This window comes from Podarcis vaucheri (assembly GCF_965113315.1).
Source record: "Podarcis vaucheri genome assembly, chromosome: 7".
Lineage (NCBI taxonomy): Eukaryota > Metazoa > Chordata > Lepidosauria > Squamata > Lacertidae > Podarcis > Podarcis vaucheri.
Genome location: NC_138765.1, coordinates 32,288,589 through 32,303,952, shown reverse-complemented (window position 1 = coordinate 32,303,952; position 15,364 = coordinate 32,288,589). Strand labels below are relative to the sequence as shown.

Genomic DNA, 15,364 nt, shown 5'->3' with positions numbered 1-15,364 from the left:
CTGCCATGTGGCCAAAACTGGGATGAGGAAATCAGTCTTGCCCATTGCCTCGTCTACGGCCATACTACCCTGAATGAGCAATCTTGCCCTTTGCCTCAGGCAGCAAAGTGTCTTGAACCAACCCAGCTTGTTAGATTCCTGGTCCACCTCTTGTATCATATGAATTAGGCTCATGCAATAATTGGCTGCTGGAGCCCTTGAAACTTCACAACTAGCTGGGGTGTGGTCTGTGTGTGTTGATTGGTTTTAGTTTTCAGAACTGAATGGTGCTTGGTTTTATACCCATGTTTGCAATGAATGGTGCTTTTTCTTATTACTTTCAAAAGACCTTGCCTTTTGTGATGCTTAGAAAATAATAATGTTTTGTAGCATGACACAGCTCTATGAGGCAAAAGTGCCCGTAGGGAAAGGGAAAGGAGAGCTGGAAACAGTGGAGAAAGTGAGTGATGGGGGGTGCAGTAACAAAGAATCTCTACAGGAAAAAAATGTCTTCATAACAGGAAACGTCTCATAAAATACCTGCGGTTTGGCATGTATTGTTTGGCTGGCCAAAATATGCACCTGGCAGCTTTACCCTCCTATTAATGCTTCAGTCTGTCTGGTATTTCAATGGATCTCAAAATTACAGTGGTTGGGGGAGGTGGCAGCAAACAGGAAGAAAGGTTTGTAGGTCTCTGAAAGCAAAAAAAAAAAAATCCTGAAGAGGGAGGAGAAAAATAATAAGCTTAATGGTAATTATGTTTACAAGATGGAATGGTGAAGGTATTTTGATCTAGGAAATGGCCTTTTGCAAGTTTCACCGAGGGGAGTGGCAACAACCTGGGGTGGGTGGGTGTGTGTGTATTTGAGTCTGAAAAGTAGCTTGTTTACATGAACTTTTTGACACCAGGTTTGTGTACTTGCCAAGATTCCCGTTCTGAGCAAAAGCCTGCCAGTTTAACATGGAGCTCATTTCTCTGCTGGTTTGAAATTGGATTTATTGACTCCACATTTGCTTTGCCCCAGTTTCATCCAAAGTGCTACAAAACATTTGGCCCCGCATTGTGTTTTCCCCCAAACAATTATATAAAAAAACTCCTTTGCCAGAACTCATCTGTCTAGATCAAAGCAGTGTACAGTGACCTCAGCTCCTCACCAAGCTAAGTGGTTTTAAATATATTTATCTACGTAAACAAACCACAAACAAGCCTAAAGTGGTGTGAAGTTCATAAGAGATAAAAGAGAAAACAATTGTTCGTTAAAAACACCAAACGTCATCAAGAGCAAGAAATATTTCTTAAAGTGGCAATCCAAAGAAGATTTACTAAAACTGCTTAGAGATTATTGGGACTCACTTCCCAATAAACAAAGATTGTGCTGTAAGATGAGAAACCAACTGCAGGCATTTTTTAAAAAAGTAGGCCCCCCCAACTTTAAATTAAAATGGTTTGCTGCAGTAATAAAGCAAAGCAGTCTGAAAATCTCTTGTAATTATGAACAGCCTCAGTGGGAGCCACAACCAAGAGTGCCATTCTCCTCTCCAAGAAACTCCATGATAACTGAAGAGAGCAGTTACTAATCTTACGGTGGAGTAGCACCATTTGTGTGCAGTGGCACATCTTCATGGAAGCTACTGAGCACTTCAGCTTGTATGAAATTAACACTGAAAAGCCTGCATAAGGAACCACCTTATGAAATTACAAGTTCTCACAAGTGAAACCTCCACATAACTGCTAGCTGGAGGCTCTGAACACTAATGAGGTGGTTGCACAGGGCCTCCAGTTAGCAACTGTAAGAATCATAAAACGACATCAAAAGTTTCCTAGCAGAACACCCACTATCAAACCAAGCATCCAAGGCAGCAGCTTCACTACCTTGACCATCAAGACAGCTGAGGAATACGTTTCTGCCCTGCAAAGAGTTTCTACTCTGCAATTATGTCCATAAAAGTAACTAGCTTAACTTCCATGTTCAAACTCTCTTCTAGAAGCAAAAAGCTTCCCTGCAGGATCACCTAGATAGGTGGGTGTTGTTTAGTCGTTTAGTCGTGTCCGACTCTTCGTGACCCCATGGACCAGAGCACGCCAGGCACTCCTGCCTTCCACTGCCTCCCGCAGTTTGGTCAAACTCATGCTGATAGCTTCAAGAACACTGTCCAACCATCTCGTCCTCTGTCGTCCCCTTCTTCTTGTGCCCTCCATCTTTTCCAACATCAGGGTCTTTTCCAGGGAGTCTTCTCTTCTCATGAGGTGGCCAAAGTCCTGGAGCCTCAGCTTCAGGATATGTCCTTCCAGTGAGCGCTCAGGGCTGATTTCCTTAAGAATGTTTAGGTGGGTAAGTATTTGCAAGCGTGCCCTTGGCATCCTCTTTCACGGTTGTACACATATAGTAGATAGGAAAACTCCCCTCAACATTCTGACTTAAATCTGCAACCTTGTACATAAAGGAGAGAGAATACTGCAAAAAGAGAGACCTGGCTGCTTGTTTTGATTTCCTTCCTCTTCCATTTTCCTTTTACAGCTCTAAACAGAGTCCCAGACCAGCGAGGAGCATTAATTGCACCAGCCTCCATTTAGCTGGCATTTAGGTAATGCCACACTAGAGATGCATATAACTTTGAACTTACTGGATTAGAAAGGGGGACCTTGTGCTCTCTAAAACATGATTGCTGCTATTGTATATTTACACTTCTGCCACCATGCCTGCCTGTAACATGACAAACTGGACATGACGTTTGCCTTTATTAAGATTCTAATCCAGGGATAAGGAATCTTATGTGGCCTTCTAGATGTTATTGGACTATAGCTTCCCTCATCCCTGACAGTAGTCCATGTTGGTCGGAGCTGATGGGCATTGAAGTCCAGAAGAATCTGAAGGAGCACGGGATCTCTAGACCTGTTCTTAACCTATGAGCTGAGGTTAGATTTGTAAGACATACAACTCAAAAACACCAAGGTACTGAAATACAGTGGTACCTCGGGTTACATACGCTTCAGGTTACAGACTCCGCTAACCCAGAAATAATGCTTCAGGTTAAGCACTTTGCTTCAGAATTAGAACAGAAATTGTGCTCCGGCAGCGCGGCAGCAGCGGGAGGCCCCATTAGCTAAAGTGGTGCTTCAGGTAAAGAACAGTTTCAGGTTAAGGACAGACCTCCAGAATGAATTAAGTACTTAATCCGGGGTACCACTGTAATGCGTTAGTATGTAAATCAGGACTGGCCTGGGACATTTTGCTGCTGGAATCAAAATGTCCCGCTGCCACCATCTCCTCCTCCACAGGCGCTCCCTGATCTGCCACCTGAGGTGACTGCCTCACCTCACTTCATGAGCAGGCCGGTACTGATGTAAAGTATGTAGCTTGAAGATCTGCTTAATAGTGCCTACTGAAAGTTGGCAAACAAGAACATCTCAGAAGCAGCTTCAGAAAAGCCTCAGGCAAGTTTCCAGGGAAACAGAAACCATAACTACATGCTATAAATCCAAACTCTTCTTCTATAGATGTTGGTTGATTTTTTTACAACTTTGACTGCCTTCACTTCCCGAAAGCATTCTGGGAATTGTAGTTGGGTGAAGTTTGATCTGCTAAAGACAATAACCCCCTTTTTCAGAACAACAGTTCCCATGTTTCCCTGGGCAGAGGGAAAGTTGCTTAACTGATTAAGTTTGTAATTGGGAGAGTGTGAGTGAATATGTGAATGTGTCAATTTTAGTTTTGCTTTTTCTCGGTTTCTCATTTTTCCAATCTTAAATTCAGTTCTCAACATTTCCAAAGCAGTCTATTTTTTTTAATGTCCTCATGAAAATTCACCAGCATTTTAGTGCAAATTTATCCTAATATACACATTTTCCCTGATATAATGAATTTTCTATGTTATTTTCAGTAAGCTACTCACTTTTGCTGACTTTCCCCTTAAAATGTGCATTTTTGTGCATGTAAGTTCACTGGAGAACTCCACTGCAATTCAGAGAAGGATGGTTCTGTTTTAGTCAGTGTATTGTTTTGCAAAGTTCAAATTAGGTAGTTTGCTTTCGAATGAAAACTGAATTGAATTGCTTGCCCCATCTGACCCAGAGCTTTGCTCCAGTTCAAGAAGCGTGACACTGAAGCTGTGCTCCAGTTGTTCCACACATGTTGTCAGCACATTAGTACCTCAGATGAGCTGGCCTTAGGGCTGGCTTAATTGTGCAATCATTGAAAACCTACAGCAAGCAGCTGCTGTGCCTTTTATGCCTCTGTGCTGGTCTGCTGTTTTAGGCCTCCAAAATGGAGTACACTTATTCTAAGCTGATGATAATTATTGCAATGCATCATCCCTGTAAAATAAGCTTCCCAAACGTCCAAAGAGATCTTGCATTTAGCAGCGGACAGCAGCCAGAGAGGAGCGGTGAATGTTGGAGGGGGAGATTATATTCCCTCCAAGGAGGGAGTGGAAAGAAGGCCCCCTTGTGTCAGAATTAATGAAGATTGATGTCCACCTCTACAGCTCCTTGAAGGAAATGCAGCCATTTCCTTCTGCACTCTCCAGGTCTTTCACAGAGCATCGGCTTTCAAAGCGTGCAGTTAAGGATAGTCAGGAATGGAGCATCAAATATGACCTGTTCCAGATAATGATTTAGGCCAAATGCATTGCTGAAAGGTGAGAGCTGCTGCCTCTGCTGTGACTGCAGTCAGGCTTGGAGCAGATAAGTTGTTTATGCCCTGGTCTGGCTGCTTCTAGTCATTCCGTGAAACTATATTGGTCTAAAAGCACATAGGGCCCCCACTCTTGCTGAAGCTAAGCAGGTCAGGGATCTGGTAATATACCTTGGGTTCCGTGATGGAAGAAAGGTACAATCTAAATGTATGAAAAGAAAGAAAAAGAAAAAGCCCATAGTCCACTGGTGCAAAAGATGTTTCTAACGCAAAAGGGCCAAGATTCAGTTCTTGATATATCATCCGTTGAAGGGTAGCATTGGTGAGGAAGGCCCAAGACCCTGGAGAAGCAATGCCATTGTGGTTGATATTTTATTGCAAATTGTATTGCTTTAACATTTTGGTGTTTGCTGCCCCCTGGGCTCTTTTGGGAGGAAGTATGGGGTACAAATTTAATAAGCAAAGAATCAAGCATTTCTCCTCAGCTGGGGTGTTTACTCATAGTTGAATTGTAGAATTGGAAGGGACCCCGAGGGCCATCTAGTCCAACCCGCTTCAATGCAAGAATCCTTCCCACAGCCGTCCCTGTTTGGGCTTGAACCACCAAGCTTTTTGGTTAACAGCCAGAGGCACTGACCCATTGTGCCACTCAGGACTCCCTCCCAAGACCTGGTAGCTGCAGTGGTGCATCAGAGCAGGACTTGGCAGCCGACAGAGAAGCCCAGTGCCCCACTCAGCAGAATGAGCAGGAGGGGCCCCAGATGTACCAGGACTATACGTTACCATTTAAAGGGAAGAGGCATAAGATCTTTAAGTCAAGTGTCTGGAAAACTGCAGCAGTGGGTAACTCTGCCATTGAGAACAGAAACCTCCAACCGTTTCCTAAGTATTAACTCCCACTTAGGAAACATCTACCAAGCGTCCTAGGCTATTAACTGGTAAATTGACCTAAGAACAGGCAGATCATTTAGCAGCCATAACAGTATGTTTAGGTATCTGTCATCATTACAAGCATGAATGGAAAGAGAATCCTCCTGAAAGCTGTGCAGAACAATATTTTGGGCGCATGTGGCATCTGCGTGCAGCAGAATTCATAATGTGTGAAGCAGCCTTCATTAATCCCGGGTCTCTCCCTTTTCTTCCACTACTTCATGTGAATGGCCTCAGAGCATCAAAGTTCCAAACAGAGGAGAAACAGAGCATAAAGGAGACATAAGCCCTAATTGTTGCAAGCTGCTCTGGAAGCCCTTGCACTGAAGAGCAAAATACCAAATAATTGCAATGACTAAGTAAAATAGAATTAGGCTCTCATTCTTCCATGTAAATAGACTGGTCTGATTCTGTTCTAATATTTGGTGTTCATGGGCTCATTTGGTTCTTTTTTAAAATAATGCCACTTGTGCACACGTGTGGGAATGCCAATTTAGGAAGAAAACTATTTCCCTGTGCTGCTTTTCCAGAACTCTCTCTGTCTTCTGAATTTCACTGGAATCTAAAGTCTTGCTCAGGGAAAGCTCCATGAATAAACAATCCCAGTGTTTCCTTATGTTTCTAGAAATGGGATTCCTTTTAAAAAAGTAATTCCATTACTTTCTGAGTAAACACACGACAGCCTCTCCCTGTTGGGTAACAGCTCACACAGATATAAAAAATCGCCTGCGATTCATGTTTTGTGAACACTACTGAGGCAGCTCTTTCTCTTGTAGCCAACCATGGTGTATCTTGGGATGTCAATAAAACAAGGTCCAACAGCATCTCCCGCCTCTGAGAACATCTCACAGAACTCTAAAGCTCAGTTTTGCAACATGATGATCTCTTTTGGTTCCTTCTAGGAGTATGACTCTATGATCTTGGTCTCCTGGCTTTTACCAGATCTTCAAAAGGAGCAAAGATATGCTGTGAAACTGGACTTCAGGTTTCTGCAAAACATTTGCACTTGGTCTTGCCGCGCCAAGACTCCAGGTAAGCCTGCTCAACTAGCTTGCTTTTTATTAAGAAGGAGCTATAGTTCAGGGGTGGAGAACACATTTCGCAAACAAAAGGTCCTAAGATCAGTCCCCAAAGTAGTAAAAACTGGGCTAGAAGGCCTGCTTCAACTGTTTTACTCTTCATGGGAGGGACTAGAACAAGAGGGGAGCTGCATACACAGCATACCTTAAAGCACATGACTTTGCCCAAAGAATCATGGGAATTGAAGTATTTTAAGAGTGCTGGGAAGTAACTTTGTGGGGGTAAACTACAGTTCCCAGGATTCTTTGGGGGTAGTCATGTACAGTGTCTTCACAGCCTAGAAACCTGTGGCCATATAGTTGTTGTTGACATCAGCCCAATTCACAGTAGTCAAGGATGATGGAAATTGTAGTTCAACAGCTTCCAGAGGGCTACAGGTTCCCCACCCTTGGACCATAGCTTGGTGGTAGAGCCACATGCCTTGCACATAAAAGCCACCAAATTTAACCCCTGGCATCTCCAGTTAAAAAGCTATTAGAGAGTAGCTCTGAGGAAGTCCCTCATCCGAGATCATGGTGAGCTATTGCCAATCAGAGTTTGCTGAACTAGATAGATTAATGGTCTGAATTGGTGTAAAACAACTTATTTTGACTGTATAAATATATAGTGCCATGTTCCAAATCTTCTTTCTATCATGTTTTTAAAAGCTCAAGACTTCATCACATTCTAGCATTGTAAATGGAGTGAAACCAAGGCAGGGAACACAGATAACAGGGACAGACCTATGTGTATCAGTGCCAGCTCAGTTCAGTGTTTGCCATCACATTGTGTGGGACAATGAGCCGCAATTGGATATGTGACTAGCAAAGGACATAACCTATTTCATCCCCAAAACTGGATGCACCTGGGAGATTGTCCCTACCACCGTACTGATGATCCTGATAGGAACAAAGGCCCATCTCGACCAGCATCTTGTTCTCATGTTGGCCAAGCAGCTGCCTCTGAGAAGTTTGCAAGCGGGACATGCGTGTAAGAGCACTCTTTGCACTTGTGATTCTCAGCAGCGGGTATTCAGAGGCGTACCACCTCAAATTCAGGAGATAGCACAGAATAGGTATGGCTAATGTCCTGTTTACACTGCTTCCCAAACCAGTAGTGGGATTGCAGACTAAACAGGTGTGCGGACACAATCTAGGATATCTGTAACTAGGATAAATGATTCCAGTTACAGATAGGTAGCCGTGTTGGTCTGCCATAGTCAAAATAAAAAAATTCCTTCCAGTAGCCCCTTAAAGACCAACTAAGTTAGTTCTTGGTATGAGCTTTCGTGTATCTGAAGAAGTGTGCATGCACACGAAAGCTCATACCAAGAACTAACTTAGTTGGTCTTTAAGGTGCTACTGGAAGGAATTTTTTTATTTAGGATAAATGAGGCTTGGATAAGGAAGTTTAAAAACATAATGAAAAACCCTGCTGGATCTATTATCTGTTGTCAGCAATATTTGGAAGATCCCAGGCTCTCTGCAGTAGCTGAAGGGGGAGGTGGGCAGAGCACTTAGCCATCGGAAGAGACTGGGAATCTGTTGAAAAAGACAAGGGAAGCTAGCTATGCCAGGATCCGCTGTCTTGAGACACCTGGAGCACCTTGAAACAGCAATGCACCACAGCTTCCCTTACCCTGCACCTTTCTCAGTTGGCACGTGGTCACCAGTCAGTTGGCCAGGAGGTATGTGGTATTGAGACACAAAAGGTTCCCCACTCCTGGCCCCTCTAGCCCAACACCTCCTTTCCACAGTGGCCAACCAGATGCTTGCCTCACTTTGCTTTGCCCCCAGCAACTCATGTCCAGAGTCCGGCTGCCTCTGAACCTGAACAAACGTCTACTGTAATAGTTGCAGATATTAGGGAGCGTGCTCAGGAGGAGGCCATTTTTCACAGGCTCATGGGGCTTTTAATAAACTGTCAGAACTTTGCTGCAGCTGTGTATGAAAGTTGTCCCAGATATGCTTGGTCCTGGAAGAGTACTGAAGTGCTTACCTCATGCACTGATACTCATGCACTACACCCAGAGGACTCTGCTGCATTCCAAACAATTAACTCACTAAGCCTTGTGGAACACCATCAAAGGCAGAACATGGAGTGTGATGGATTGTTGCTTAGTGACCTGAGACATCATGGGCGGAAAGGTGTCTATTCATGCAGCATCCGACAGGTTATTTGGAGCAAGCATGGATGGTGTGTTATTTTTCATTGTGGTTGTGGTATGATAAGGAAGAAGCACAGAGAAGGGCCATAGCTCAGTGGGAGAACATCTGCCTTGCGTGCGTGCAGGAGGTCCCAGGTTCAATCCCCAACATCTGCAGGGTGGACTGGGAGGGGCCCCTATCTGAAACCCTTGAGAGTTGCTCTCAATCATTGTAAACAGTACCCAGCTAGATGGACCAATGCTCTCTGTCTCAGCATAAGGCAGCTTCCTAGGCTCATTCTGCACATTGCTTCCAAATCTCCCCCGCCCCTTTTTGTGAATCAATTGCTTCTGGTTATGAAACTACTGTAGACACAAGATCAAACCATTGGTCATATCAAGCCTGGTTTTCACTGTAATTTCATATATTCTGTAAGATATCTGTTCATTGCACCATCATAATTGCAGCAGCATCCATGTGAAGTAGGTAGTAGGCAGGGAAGGGCCATCCTGACGTACTGCTTCTCAGGGAATATGTGGTGGGGAATGTTCAGGGCGGCAGGAGAAGATATTGTTTATTAATATCCTTCCTAACTTGCTTTACTTAGCAGAGTGCATTCCCCTTTACACAGCGGAAAACTAGTTGCAAACCCATGTGAGTTTCTTAAGACAATTCAATCTGGCTTGTCCAGATTGAAATGTGTTCTAATATTTTCCTAGTAAGACCCCTTGAATCCCTCCTAAAAGAAAAAAAGACACTACAGTCTTATTCATAAGCAATAAAAAGAAAGTTTATTCACGATCAGGCAGAACACAGTGTGATCCCTGAAGGCAGGCTTTAGTCTTAAAGTTACAAACTTATACTAACAGGTTTATCCCATAAGGGAGATGACCTGGGGGACTGCTTGGCTGGCAGCCAGCAGTTCATTCCAGGTAGTTCACAGGACAAAAAGAAAATGGAAAAGAGAGAGAGAGTGGCAGCATGCCTTGTCCTTTTGACAGGTCTGGAAAGGTCACGCCCACCCACTAGTTACATGCAAGGAAGGATGCTCCAGGCCAGGAGGAACAGGAAGTCCGACATGCATTCCCTTGCATGTCCGCTCTAGCAAAACAAGGAGTGTTGTACTTGACTGCTCCCAGTGGATTACATCCCACATATGTATATCTTCTTACAGATTTTTTTCTGGCTTAATACTAATTCCTTTTCTCTAGGGTTAAAGGAACTCTGGGAAGTATATTAAGATCAGGGATCTCTAAAAAAGAGATTCTTAGCACCTTGCCAAGTTACAACTCCCAGGACTATTGGAGGGAAGACACAGCAGTTGCACTGGTATAAAGCCAATAGCAACTTGTAGCATAGATAGGGGACATATGCTGTCCCCCCCAAAAAAAATTATTAGTGACCTACTCCTGCAGTACTGTTTTACCATTCAGACACCAGTCCCTGGCTTCCTTTATAATAGAATCAGAGAACTGTAGAGCTGGAAGGGACCGGGAGGCTTATCTAGTCCAACCCCCTGCAATTCAGGAATCTCTCGCCCAACATGGGTCTCAAACTCATGACCCAGAGTATTATGGTCTACCAACTGAGCTGTTCCAGCATGATCTTCCCCCCTTCATGCTAAATGGTAGGGCTGCCTCTGATTCCTCTTCAAACAAGTTATTCCTGCATTAGATTAGATTAGATTTATTATATACCACCCTTCATCAAAAAATCTCAGGGCAGTGTATAGGTTTGTGCCAACCTTCAGGATGCTGTGGTGATTGAAATACCCCCTGCACCATGTTTAACCCTGCCTATGCCATCTTGTTTCCTCCTGTTTTGCCCTCTGAGACGTTCTATTTGCTGCCATAGAAAGTCTAAGATCAAGACTCAAGTATGCTTCTCCCCAAACAAAGGCCAAAGATGCTACAGATTTGCACAAAACTGCATGTTTATAAGTATGAGTGCAAATTTGGAAATAATTGCAGCTTGATTCTCCTTGCTTTAAGGGGCTTGATTTGAGGCATCAGGAAAGCCTCCCCCTCCTCTTTCCTTTCAGAGTCTTTATAAAAGATCCACTATTCAATCAGCCTCTGACCTGTTTGTTGAGATTGGAAATGTGGCGGCAATGGGATGCCATATTGCCGAACAGCAAAAGCAGTATAACCCTGGAATGAATTTTGACAGCTTGAGGTACAGCCAGTTTCCATAGTGGAAAAGTGTTTACATTAAGCCCACTATGGCTTCTGGTTGGCATCCTCTTTTGCCTTTTCCCCTCCATCTGCTCCGAGAGACAAATTATTTGGAACATATATAGTCGTATTGCTTCAAGTCAGTATTATTCCCTGAATACAGCACACAGAGGTTGGATATCACTTTCCCAATCCCAGGTTCATCTTCCTGCTCAGCTATGTGAAAAAGTGGATTACCTTTCATCTTAAAATTGCCTCACAAGACTGTCACAAGAATAAAACTAAGAACAGCATTTTCTGCCTTAAAAAGTGATGTAGAAATGAGTAGGAATCTTAACACAGAGCAGAGTTATCACAGGAGAAAGCAGCAATATCCAGCAATTAGAAGTTATAAAAATGTGCCTCTTTCCTTTCCATTGTATCATGATCCATCTTTGTCTCCACCCAAAGCTGATAACCGAAAGAGAAATAGTGTCAAAAACCCTTTTATGACCTCAACTTAAGATGAGTATCCTTTTGTATCTTGGAACCAAATGTCACTTTAGATGCATGGCTGACAAAGGCCTTCATCTTCTTCTCTTATAATTTCTCATTAAAACAGACATGGCATTATTGTACTCAGGGTCCCCCCACTCCACTCCACTCCACATCATTGGCTGTTGCTGGGGGGCTACTGAGAACAGACTGTGTGCATTGTTATGTCACGCAGAGATAGAATTTGTTGGTCAGCAGTGACCATGTCTTGAAAGTAATGTGCCCTTTCAGCTTATGCCAAGTCTTAAAAAGGTGGAACAAAGTAACAGTAATAATAGGGGCTGTTTAATATCATAATGACAAACCAGCCCCTAAGGAACTAGTTGCTTTTATAGCAGGGGCCTCACGCTCACCCATATCTCCTCCTCACTGTAGGCAAAACGCAAGGCATGGGTTCTCCAAGACACAGGACTACCCTTTTAATCAGTGAGGGGGAATATGTGGCCCTACAGTTGTTGTTGGACCCAACTGGTCCTGGATAGTATGGCCAATGACTAGAGATAATAGACATTGGAGTCCAACAACTCTGGAAGGGCCACATGTTCCCCATCCCTGCTTTTAAGGCTCCATTCTTTAAAAAAATGACACATTCTGCGAGGGGTGGACTGATCTAAGAAGCATAAAAGGCCTCTGTTGAGCTCCAGACTTCATTGGAGCAATCTGTCTGCTTGGAGCTATCCAAGGTCCTGCAACTCTAGCTTGGCCCCAACCTCCCTGCCTCCCTGACCAAATACTGCCAGGCATTCTTTGCAGTTCATGAACACCATTTGTGGTCTGGACAAGTCACCATAACTACTCACCAACATTGCAAGCAAGTCCAGGTGTGCATGAAAGCACACCCCATCCTTTCCTCTGCTCCAGGGCTTGTAAGCTTGGCTACTATAAGAACAGACTGTTGGACTAGATGGTTCTTTGGGCTGATTCAGCAGGGGCTTCTCTTGTGTTCTTATGCAGAGATCCCACCATGCAGAGGATTGCAACAGGATTGAAAACTACATGGTAGATTTGTCAGTGGGTCTCCCCATGTTTTTATTTTCATTTCGAAACAGCTGTAGGTGGGACTCCAAATTTGATTGGAGAATCAGCACTGCCTGGAGGTGTGTTCACTCTTTTACCATTTGCCATGTCAGGTGGTGTTGGCCCCACGCCAAGAGGAAATAGGCACAGTCTACATACCTATCCCTTTTCCCTAGTGGGTTCAAATCCAGAATCCTTGTGTCTGCTTTAAAACCGTCAAGATCTGACCATAGCTCTCCCATGTAACATGTAATTTGGCCCTGATTGAGCTCTGGTTGCTCCCTCAAGGCAGCTTTGTGGATTCTCAGTGCCTTGCCAACCAGTAAGCAATGGCCACTCAGATTTCTGCAGCCATTGCTGACACCCATTCAAGCATATTTTCAAAGCTATAAGGGCTAGAATTGTGCTCCCCTTAAAAAAATAGAAGAGGAAGACACCTGAGATTTGAAGGAGGCTGATTTCTGTGTCCATTGCCACATGTGGTGGCTTTTTCTGTACATCCATAGAACTTCAGCATAATCACAGCAGCCCTATCTATCTATCTATCTATCTATCTATCTATCTATCTGCAATCTGTGGCTTTAAAGAAATATGCATTGTAGAGGTGTGCAAACTGAATATCCAGAGATTAGAAATCCCATTCAGGAGTTCCCAGTGATGATTCCTTTCTCTAGTCAGATGCATCATGATTGCTGGTGAAGCCAGCCAGCCTTGTGGTGCAGCCACACACGAAGACCTAATTCCAGCGTCAGAAGAGAAATCATTTATCTGCCATAGAGTTTACAAGGCGAAGCTAAAGCTGAAGTGTGTGGTTAATGCCACACTTGCCTGCGCACAGAGAACCCCTTCAAAGTAATAAATTGACCACTTTGTCTCGGGATGGAGCTTGTTGATGTTTAGAGGGAATATGTAAGTGGGTGTATACGTCACAGCTTGGCAAAAGACAATCAAAGTATTCAGGCTGTGCACAGGAGCCTTAGGAAGGAAAGTGGGAGAGTCTGGACTTGGAGAACGAAGCATTTCAAGACAGGCAGGTGAGTTAAAAGACGTGCTGTTTATGTTTGCTGTTTTCCACAATAAAAGGAAAAGGGACCTTCGTCTTCTGCCCATATGTGTTTCTCAGAAAAGGAGGGAGGGTGAACTGCAGATATATTTTTTTGACTTTCCTTGTTCGTTGAGAGCATTCAAGGGAGTTGCTGTTACCACTAAGCTGGGCTAGAGCTCTCTAAATGCCCAGTTTGCAGGGAGAGGGAGAAACAAGAGCATGCAAGTCTCAGAATGCAAGTCTCAGAATGCAATTCTCACTCTGCTTGGAGCCCCTTTCTAGGTGTGTCTTTAAGGAATTGCATAACCTCTACCTTGTTTATTAATAGTAGTAAGCCAGTTGATGCATAAGTCAAAACTGAGCAGTATTGTCTCATGATGAAGGATGATGATGGAGGTGAAACTGGGGTGGAATCTTTTGGGTCGGTATGTGCAGAGGAAAACTTGCAGGGCTGTTAATTTCACAAAGGCCTCCTTCACTGGGCCAAAGAGACATGATGGGGGCAGCCATGTTGGTGCAATCACCAAGTCTGCCCCATACAAGCACAAAAGGGAGGCATTAGCAAATTTGCATTACTCCAAAAATATCTTGGAGGAAGAAATCCTAAGGAGAAAGGAATCCGATGGATACCCAGTAGGCATTGAAGACTGACTGTTGGAGAGGGGATAAAAAACTGGGGAAGGGAATAAAGGAATGGAATATAATGGGAAAGGGTGTGACTGGTTGGCTGGCTGGCATCCTGAACAGGAACACTTCATGCTGCAACATTTTGTTGCAAGTCCCACTTGTTCATGTATAAAGCTGGGCATGGTTGGGGTGGGTGCTTTTAACAGCAGAAATTGTGTGTGGATGAGGGAAGCTGAATTTGCCCCAGGCCTGACACCCACACTCTCTTCCCACAACTCGCAGCCCATCCTGATACAAGGAGAGAGCCAGGCCAAGGGGTGGGATGACGCTAAGAAGGGAAAGTTATTCTACCTTTATCCACACCCTCTTTTTTAATGTTGCAAACACTCCTTTTAAAATATGTGACTGGAGAAGACTTAATGATTGAACAATATCGTGTTTAATTTGCCCTGCCAGGCTTTCTAATGATGGACCAGAATGCAGATAACAACCATTGTGAATCATGCTGTTTGCTTACTTGGTATGAATCGCTACTTCTATTTCCTCAAAGGAGGTGTCTAAACATTGAATGGGGATAAAAACCAGAGCTGATTGTTTAGTAATTCCTAAGCAGCAAAGAAAAGGGAAAGGGCTTCCTTTCTATAGCAGCTGATGTTTGCTTTGCCACAACAGCCATAGGGTGAAACAAAAAATGTGAAAGGTGGCCCTGGAAAAGGTAATTCACCTGGACTTGCCCATGCCAAGACTATAAAGCCAATCTTGTAAACTATATACTGTGTGTAGTTCACACAGCTCAGGCAGAGGACATGCAGAGGACCAATGTAACTTGAAGGGCCATAGCTCTCATCCCTGGCCATGCTGACTGGGGCGGATGAGAACTGTGGGCCAATGGTAGGGGAAGAGCTGTAGCTCAGTTGCAGAGCACCCGCATTTTATGCACAAGGTCCCAAGTTCATTTCCCAGCCTCCCCATATAGGACTGGGTCTGAAACTCTAGAGAGTGGCTACCAGTCAGTGCAGACAGTGCTGAGCTAGATGGACCAAGGTCTAACTCAGAAGAAGGCAGCTTCCTTGTGTTCATATGAACACAGAAAATGATCTGCAATATGGATCAGATGTCCTAAATTACCAACACGTACTCTGTTTTCTACACAAGCTATGAGGGCGTACCATATGTTTTTCCCCTCCATTTTATCTCCTGTCCCCATTTTCTTTGTG

General features: G+C 44.0%; 1 protein-coding gene across 3 annotated transcripts in view; it reads left to right on the top strand.

Moving 5' to 3' along the window:
* COL8A2 (collagen type VIII alpha 2 chain) overlaps window positions 1–15,364 on the top strand; it is a 154,820-nt gene that overhangs the window by 107,408 nt on the left and 32,048 nt on the right. For 2 of the 3 annotated variants that reach the window (XM_082230771.1, XM_082230772.1), the window contains one exon: window positions 6,447–6,576. The gene's annotated coding sequence lies outside the window, so the exon portion shown is untranslated. Of the gene's footprint in view, window positions 1–6,446; window positions 6,577–13,425; window positions 13,510–15,364 lie in introns of those variants that run through there. The other variant, XM_082230773.1, reaches the window with a different exon arrangement.